The sequence below is a fragment of the Carcharhinus amblyrhynchos genome, unplaced genomic scaffold, assembly GCF_965287045.1.
Source record: "Carcharhinus amblyrhynchos unplaced genomic scaffold, sCarAmb.v2.hapA scaffold_47, whole genome shotgun sequence".
NCBI lineage: Eukaryota > Metazoa > Chordata > Chondrichthyes > Carcharhiniformes > Carcharhinidae > Carcharhinus > Carcharhinus amblyrhynchos.
In genome coordinates this window covers 67,520-76,790 of record NW_027649788.1, presented here as the reverse complement: position 1 = coordinate 76,790, position 9,271 = coordinate 67,520, and positions in this window count along the sequence as shown.

Here is a 9,271-nt window from a genome sequence, read left to right as displayed (position 1 = left end):
CTTGTCCCTCAGAAGCCTCTCCATCAGCTTACCAACCACTGAGGTCAGACTCACCGGTCGGTAATTTCCTGGCCTATCTCTGTTCCCTTTCTTGAAAATAGGAACCACATCCGCAATCCTCCAATCCTCCGGAGCCTCTCCCGTCTCCATTGACGACGCAAAGATCATCACCAGGGGCTCTGCAATCACCTCCCTCACCTCCCACAGTAACCTGGGGTACATCCCATCTGGTCCCGGCGACTTGTCTATCTTGATAGAATTCAAAAGTTCTAACACATCCTCTTCCTTAATATCCACATCCTCAATCTTTTCCATCTGCTGCAAATCCGTAGCAAAATCTCCCAGTTCAGTTTCCACCGTGAATACTGAGGCAAAGTACTCATTAAGTACCTCTGCCATTTCTTCTGGTTCCACACAGACTTTCCCCCTTCACCTTTTATAGGTCCTATCCCTTCTCTTCTCATCCTTTTACTTTTCACATATTTATAGAAGGCCTTGGGATTCTCCTTAATCTTACCCACCAAGGCATTCTCATGACCCCTTCTGGCTCTCCTAATTTCCCTTTTAAGCTCCTTTCTCCAATCCTTATACTCCTCTAGATCCTTAACATCTCCTCGCTCCCTGAACCTTTTGTACACCTTCCTTTTCTTCCTGACTAGGTTCACCACATCCTTCGTGCACCACGGTTCCCGCCACCTACCAAAACCTCCTTGTCTCATCGGAACATTGTCGTGCAGAGCTCCAGACAAACATTCCTTAAATATCCGCCACCTTCCCTCTGTACTTTTCCCCAAGAATGCCTCCTTCCAGTTTATTTGTCCAAGTAACTGCCTGACATCTTCGTAGTTCCCCTTACTCCAGACAAACACCTTCCTAGCCTGCCTGATCCTATCTCGTTCCACTGTAGTTGTGAAGGAGATAGAATTATGATCACCATTCCCAAGATTCTCTCCTACCGAGAGATCCGTCACCTGTCCTGGTTCATTCGCCAGCACCAGGTCAAGTACAGCCTCTCCTCTCGTCGGCTTATCCACGTACTGTATCAGGAAACCTTCCTGAACACACCTAACAAAGTCCTCCCCATCCAAACCCCTTACCCTAGGGATATTCCAATCGTTGTTTGGGAAATTGAAGTCTCCCATCACGACAACTCTGTTATTACTACATCTCTCTAGAATCTGTTTCCCTATCTGCACCTCAACTTCCCTGTCACTATTGGGCAGCCTATAGAATACACCCAGCAAAGTGTTCAACCCTTTGCTGTTCCTAACTTCCACCCACAGAGACTCTGTAGACAGTCCCTCCACGGCATCCTCCTTCTCTGCAGCCATGACACTGTCCCTGATCAACAGAGCCACTCCACCACCTCTTTTGCCTCCCTCCCTGTCCTTCCTGAAGCATCTGAATCCTGGCACCTGGAGTACCCAGCCCTGTCCCTGAGACATCCAAGTCTCCGTAATGGCCACCACATCACATTCCCAAGCAGCAATCCACGCCCTAAGCTCATCTACCTTATTTACTACACTCCTGGCGTTAAAATAGATACACTTCAGCCCCTCAGTCTGGGCATTTCCCTTCTCCACCCCCTGTCCAACCTCCCTCTCATACTGCCTGCAGTCCTTCCGTAGCTGGGAGCTAACCTCCTCGGTCCCAGTCTCCCCATCACAATTCCCTCCCCCCATCCTTTCTAGTTTAAAGTCCCCCCAGTAGCATTAGCCAGTCTTCCCACCAAGATATTAGTCCCCCTGGGATTCAAGTGCCACCCGTCTTTACTGTACAGGTCACACCTGCCCCTAAAGAGGTCCCAATGATCTAGGAACCGAAATCCCTGACCCCTGCTCCAGTCCCTCAGCCACGCATTCAGCCTCCACCTCATTCCATTCCTGCCCTCATTCTCCCGTGGCACAGGCAGCAATCCTGAGATTACTACCTTCGCATTTCTCTTCCTCAGCTGCCTACCCAGTTCCCGATAGTCCCTTTTCACGACTGCCTCCCTCTTCTTGCCTATGCCAGTAGTACCTATATGCACTACAACCTCTGGTTCCTCACCCACCCCCTTCAGGATGTCTGGGACACGCCCAGAGACATCCCGGATCCCAGCTCCAGGGAGACGAACCACCATCCGCGACTCACGTCTACGTCCACAAAAACGCCTGTCCGCCCCTATTAATACTACCTTTCTGTTCTCTTTTTTAATTTTTTGTCATACTGGCTCAGCTCCAGAGACCTGGCCACTGCTGCCTCCCTCAGATGAGCTGTCCCCCCCAGTAGTACTCAGGCAGGAGGACTTATTTTGAAGGGGGACATCCACCGGCGTGCTCTCCATCACCTGAGGTTTCCCCTTCCTAATAGTTACCCACGTGCCTTCTCCCCGTTGCCCTGATGTGGCTACTTGCTGATAGCTCCTGTCAATTATCTCCTCACTCTCTCTAATGAGCTGAAGGTCCTTGAGCTGCATTTGCAGCTCCTTAACCTGGTTCCGTAGGGTCTGCAGCTCCACACACCGAGCACAGGTGTGGACATCTGGTAGACCAGGAGCCTCCAAGACCTCCCACATGTTGCACTGGCAACAACATACTGGCCTCACACCCATACTTGCCCCTTCTTTGTAACCCAGAGGAAAAAGTAAAAAAAAACTTATAACTTACCTTGCCTCACCCTTATCTCTTTGGCCCTGTGAGCCAAAGCCCTTACAGCACACTCAAAAACAAAAACAGACTTACCTGCTCTCAGTCAGAGCCCCTCTCTCTCTCTCTCTTTTTGAGGTTAGAGGAGCGGGGAGGGCTGGGATACTCTACCTATGTAGAGTATCGGGATTCCTCACCGCTCTAATTTATAGTAAGGTAAAAAAAACTCTACCCGAGTGCCCTAGTAACTGCTTCCGGTGCAAAAATTTAAAGAAAAGAAAACAAATACAAAGTTAGTTTTAAAAAAATCGCTGTACTCACCCACAAGCTCTCCTCTCGTAAACCGCAGCCTCTCTTCAGTGCTCCAACGGAACAATGAGGTTGAATCCCCGAGGTGAGTAACTTTTATGTGTTAAAAAAAAACTCTACCTGAGTGTCTTTGCAACTGCTTCCGGTATAAAATTTAAAGAAAAAAAACTAGTAAAAAGTTAGCTTTAAAAAATCGCTCTACTCACCCACAAGATCTCCTCTCGCAAATCGCTGCCTCTCTTCAGTGCTCCCATGGAACAATGAGCATGCAGATTATTAGAAGGAAATAACGGGAGCTCTGTTTGTCTGTCTGTCTGTCTCTCTAACATCCATCTGTCCATCCATCACACGTCCGACCATCCGTCTGCCCACCTGTGCACCCGTCCGTCTGTCTGTCTGGTTATCTGTCTATTTATCTATCCATCTATCTATCTGTCAACCTGACTGTCTGACAGTCTGTCTGCCTGTATGCCAGTCTGTCTGTCTGTCTACCTTTTTTGTTTATCTATCTCTCTATCCATTCCTCTACCTATCTGTCTGTCCCTCTATAAATCTGCTATTATTTTTTTCTCTCCATCCCTCTCTCTCTTTGTTTCCAGATCACGCTCTTGTCGATCAAAACCAAAAAAAAGTCAAAACTCACAGATGCTTAAGTCCCTCAACACCGTTAAAACAATTATCACCCAATAAAACCATTGAGGAACATACTGAACTTAAATGGTGAATCAGTAATACTTTGCCCTCCCGAACTGTTCCGGCTTCTCTGGATCTTGTTCTGTTTTGCTATGAGATTTCGATGGTACAGATCCACGTGACACTTGACCATCCACAAAGCAGCAGTTCCGCTGGAAATAGCCCAGTTGTCGTTTGCAGCGTGAAACAATACTGGAATAAAAATCTTCAGATCTTTGTACTCAACGAATCATCTTCCACTTTTTTTTTCAATCCCTACTTCAGGGCTCCGCCAAACCATTTGAAATCACATGAAATGGTGCAGTACGGAAATAGTATATGCCTTTGTTTTGCATAAATTCTTGAAAAAAAACATTGTGTACATAGTTCCATTATCCAAAACAGAAGAATCATGTGCACCATGAGTTGCAAATATTTGATGTAGATTTTCACTTTAACAATACCTGTTATATTAATCATGAATTCTGCTCCCAAACAGGGTCGAAACGGCCATCCGTGACCCCCACAGTATGCATCAATCCTGCATACATAACTCATCCTCTATGATAGTTGCCTATCTTTGCAACACAAATGGATTAACTTTTGACAGAACAGAGTCTCTGTCCGTCAACTGCTTCGTCTGTTTTGGAGATTGGGAAATGTTTGGGAAATCTTGAATAACTTTTTTGTTTCTGTCTTCACGGAGGAGGACTTGAATAATTTGCCGGGTGTTAGCGATGGAAAGGTGGTAGGACTGGAGGGTCTTAATGACATTACTGTTACTAGAGAGGTGGTGCTTGACAGACTGGAGGGGGCTGATTGTGGACAAGTCCCCAGGACCGGATGGAATGCATCCGAGGGTTCTGAAAGAAATGGCGGAGATTATAGTGGATGCCTTGGTGGTTATTTTCCAGACGTCGCTGGATTCCGGGGAAGTGCCGGAAGATTGGAAAACGGCTACTGTTGCGCCGTTGTTTAAGAAGGGTGCCAGGCAAAAGGCGGGGAATTATAGGCCGGTTAGTTTAACGTCTGTGGTAGGTAAAATGTTAGAATCCGTCATTAAGGAGGAAATTGTGAGGCATCTTGAAGGGAATTGCTTGATAGAGCAGACGCAGCACGGTTTCATTAAAGGGAAGTCGTGTCTGACAAATTTACTGGAGTTCTATGAGGACGTGTCTAGGGCAGTGGGTAGAGGAGAGCCGGTGGATGTCGTCTTTCTGGATTTTCAGAAGGCGTTTGACAAGGTGCCTCACAAGAGGTTATTGCAGAAGGTCAGGGGACATGGAGTTGGGGGTCGGGTGTTAGCGTGGATAGAGGATTGGTTGTCAAATAGGAGGCAGAGAGTGGGGGTCAATGGGTGCTATTCGGATTGGCGGTTGGTGACTAGTGGAGTGCCCCAGGGGTCGGTGCTGGGGCCTCAGCTATTGACCATTTATATAGATGATCTGGAGGAGGGAACCGAGTGTAGGGTGTCGAAATTTGCTGATGACACCAAGATTGGTGGAACGGCAAATTGTGCGGAGGGTGTGGAGAATCTGCAGAAGGATCTAGATAGGCTGGGCGAATGGGCCAGGAAATGGCAAATGGAATTTAATGTTGGCAAGTGTGAGGTGGTCCACTTTGGTAGGAAGAATGGTAGGAAGGACTATTACTTACGTGGCGAAAAACTGCAGCAGGCGACGGTGCAGAGGGACCTCGGGGTCCTTGTGCATGAGCCGCAAAAACCCAGCTTGCAGGTGCAGCAGGTGGTCAGGAAGGCGAATGGGATGCTGGCCTTCATAGCGAGGGGGATTGAATATAAAAGTAGGGAGGTCTTGCTGCAGCTGTATAGGGCATTGGTGCGGCCGCAGCTGGAGTACTGTGTGCAGTTTTGGGCGCCGCACCTGCGCAAAGATATTTTGGCCTTGGAGGGAGTGCAGAGGAGGTTTACTAGGCTGATACCGGAGTTGAGGGGGTTGAGCTATGAGGAGAGGCTGAATAAACTAGGCTTGTACTCGTTGGAGTTTAGAAGAATGAGGGGAGATCTCATTGAGACGTATAAGATGATGAATGGGATGGATAGGATAGAGGTGGAGAGACTCTTCCCACTCAAAAAAGACAGTAGGACTAGGGGGCACAGCCTCAAGATAAAGGGGGGGGCGGTTTAGAACAGAGTTGAGGAGGAACTTCTTCACTCAAAGGGTGGTGAATCTCTGGAATTCTCTGCCCGTTGAAGTGGTGGAAGCTGCCTCGCTGAATATTTTTAAGAAGCGGGTTGATGGGTTTTTGATAAGAGAGGGAATTAAGGGTTATGGGGAGAGGGCGGGAATGTGGAACTGAGCCACGACAGATCAGCCATGATCTTATTGAACGGCAGGGCAGGCTCGAAGGGCTAGATGGCCTACTCCTGCTCCTATTTCTTATGTTCTTACGTTCTTTCCAGTAAAAAGAGATCCCATGGGAAGACAATGCCTTGAATGGCAAATCCAAGAAAGGGAGATGACTCAACACATTCACAGTCTCGTTGTTTTCCCCTGTTCTGTGCACAATGTGGTCCTGATCAGCTGGCAATGGGAAGAGTGTATTTGGACTCACATAATAGACTTCCCAATGACTTGTGGTCTGTTTATAGGGTGAACGAATGACGATAGAGGTTCGAATACAATCTTTCTACTGCAAAACGACAGTTACATTTTGGTTGTCCTCGTGTGAATATTCCTTATCAGCCTTTTTTTCTGAAACCAATGGCCTTTCAGACCCGCCCTCTATTAAATGAAAGTAAATCTGCCCAACACAGTAGCGCAATTCATTGTACCACCGGATATGTTCCCCTGTCTGATTCAAAATGTCCCTGCAGATCCGTCGATTTCAATAAGTTATTCACATTCTTGGACTCTTTTCGCTCTGCACACATTCTATAAACCCGTGGAATATGAGTGTCCCAGTGTCAGAGCGGTGTTTCACGGCTGCCTCGATCTGTACTTGTGAACAGGGTCCGTTCAGTAGCTGCACAGCGGGAACGTGGGTTTAAGTTTCTTTTTGGGCGGGGGACTGGGATCGTGTTATTTTACATTCCCACTGACCCCCCCGACCAGCCCGACCACAGACTGACTGCCCACTAGGGGAGCCGACAGAACAGGTCTGACAGAGTAGGGATATTCCTCTGGGATTTATGGTTCAGGGACAGCACCCTGGGATTTAAGGTGAAGGAGGACGTCCAAGGTTTTGGGCCACTGGGATCGGACTCACGGAGTTCGGGACACGTCCGGAAGCTGCAAGTCGGTGAGGACCTCTGCAGGCGGGAGAGATCGGGCCACTGGGGGCAAAATCCCCCAGGAATTTGCTCCATGTCCGGGCGCTCCTAAGTCTGGAGCCTCTGTGAGTGTCTCCACCACTACAAGCAGGAGACCTCTGGTAGCGGGAAAAAACCACTACACATCGGGGGAACTCCGACCCGCGGTCGACTACACGCCAGTCCGCACCCAGGTCCGGGTGACTCCCTGGGAGATCGGGAAACGGCTGCCCTCTGAGAGTCGATTTAGCGATAGGAGTTTGGGTAGGAGCTAGTGGCCCCGGTCACTGTAGTCAGGAGTCTCTCCGTACACTGCGGCCCCTGCGGAGAGGCTGTACAGAGCTCACCTGCCTCTGAGAGCGGCAATCTCCCCGCTACACGCAGGTCGGGCTCTGCGGGTTGTCACTGAAGGGACAAACGTACTAACAGTGGGAACACGAGACCGTAACCCAATCAGATACACACACAAGTATCTGTGAAAGCATTAGAGCCAGGGTTAGTTACACTACTGACCCCAGTAAAGGAAACTAACACGGAGAGCAACAGTACCACCTTTGAATGGGGACCAGAAGGGTCCCTCACCCGCTATCTAGCAGAGAAAAAAAACAAGAATCTAATTAAAAGCACGATGAAGGCAGGGTGGAAACCCCACGACCCTCTCGAAACCCAACGGGAGTGGTGGGCGAAAGAGAAAAGGAGCAAGGATGAGAAGGCTTGGATGCTAATATTAAAGGCTGATCTCACCCTTGCAGGACGAGTTCATAAATATGTACAAGGCAAGCAGGAACAAACTGCACAGGGACAACACGCCGCTGTGATGGACACTAACCCTGTGCTGCCAGCGCTGTCCGACTTCTCACACCAACCTCCCAGTGAGGAGTGTCCCGACTGGGAATGTTTAGTGGATGAGACGGTCCATTAGCCCCAACAGGAGGGAGCATTCCACCTCCCACCGACCCCCCCATCCCAGAGCGTTATGGCAGCCCCCCATTAAAATTGTGTGTGTCCCCGGGGGGGGCAAGGGGGAGACGGGCGAGGGCAATCTGCCCAGGCTCGGAGAAAGATGACCCATGTATCCCTTACCCCGGGGAGGGTGGGGGGACACCGTGAAACTGCTGGACAAACTCACGACCCTCCAGCCCACACACAGTAACGCGATCTTCTGGCAAAAACACTTAAAGAGATGCAAATGTGTCCCAATTTATATCATCGGGAGATAGCAGGGCTCCTAAGAGCCAAAATGCCGGGGAATTATTGGACCCGGCTTCAGGGAGAGCGCCAGAACGGGACCTGGTGCACCAACCTGAACCAGAGCCGCCCAGAGCAAGACCGAGCTCTGAGGGATTTGAAAGATGATATTACCCAAACCATGGGGCGAGTCCCCGTGAGCTGGAACGCAATCGTAGGGTTAGTGCAGGGGAAGGAGGAGAAAGCCCAGGAATACGGGCGATGGAAATTTGATGCCTTTTTGGGCCCACGGGGGAATGCCCGATGCCGATAGACAGAACCCCGCGTTCCTCCAGCTATATAAGGACAGGCTGAGCCCAGCGCACCGAGCAATCCTAAAGACCGGGTTGGTAAACTTTAACACCTTTGACGAGCGAGAGAACTGGGCTATTACTGTAGACAACCAACAGAGAAAGATCCAAAGCGCTAGGGCAGGGAGATCTTCCCTGGGAACTGACGGAGGGAGCTGCTACAAGTGTGGGAAACCTGGTCATTATAGAAAGGACGGCCCAGCCCAGGCGTCCCAACCCTCCCACATTTGCCCCAATTGCAGCAGGACTGGACACAGCGATTCAGCTTGCTGAAGCAGGAGGTTCCCAAGGAGAGAGAGAGAGCCCCCCCCCAGGTACGACCAAACCCTGGCAAGCCCCCCCCCCGAGCTGAAAGGGAATGAAGTCATTCCCAATCCCGCACACCTCAGCCACCAGCAGCTGCTGGATATTATCCAGACTCTGGCAGAGAGAAAGACCGCATGAATCGCGTCGGCCCCCCCACCCCGGGAGCCCACCCCCGCATCTGGGTTAACGCATCGTTGGGGGGAGGGCCGGCGATGCAGAATATTAATAGATACGGGGGGGGGGGGCGCGATATCCCTCACCAACATGGCACTTCCTACAACCCACCGTTCCATCGTAGTAGTGGGGGGGTCGGGGGAAATAGAACTACAGCTTACCAGAGTCAGGCAGTCCGACTAGAGATTGAGGACATCTTACTCCCAGTACACTTCTGGGTCTGCCCGAATCTGGAGGGAACAATCTTGGGAATAGACCTCCTGGGGGGGAGTTCGGGGGCGGTGGTGGGTGCCTTTAACAAGCGCCTGCTGTGGACTGCGAGAAAGGAACACAAAAGTGGGATTCGGGGATATTGGGTCCCGAACACAAACGTG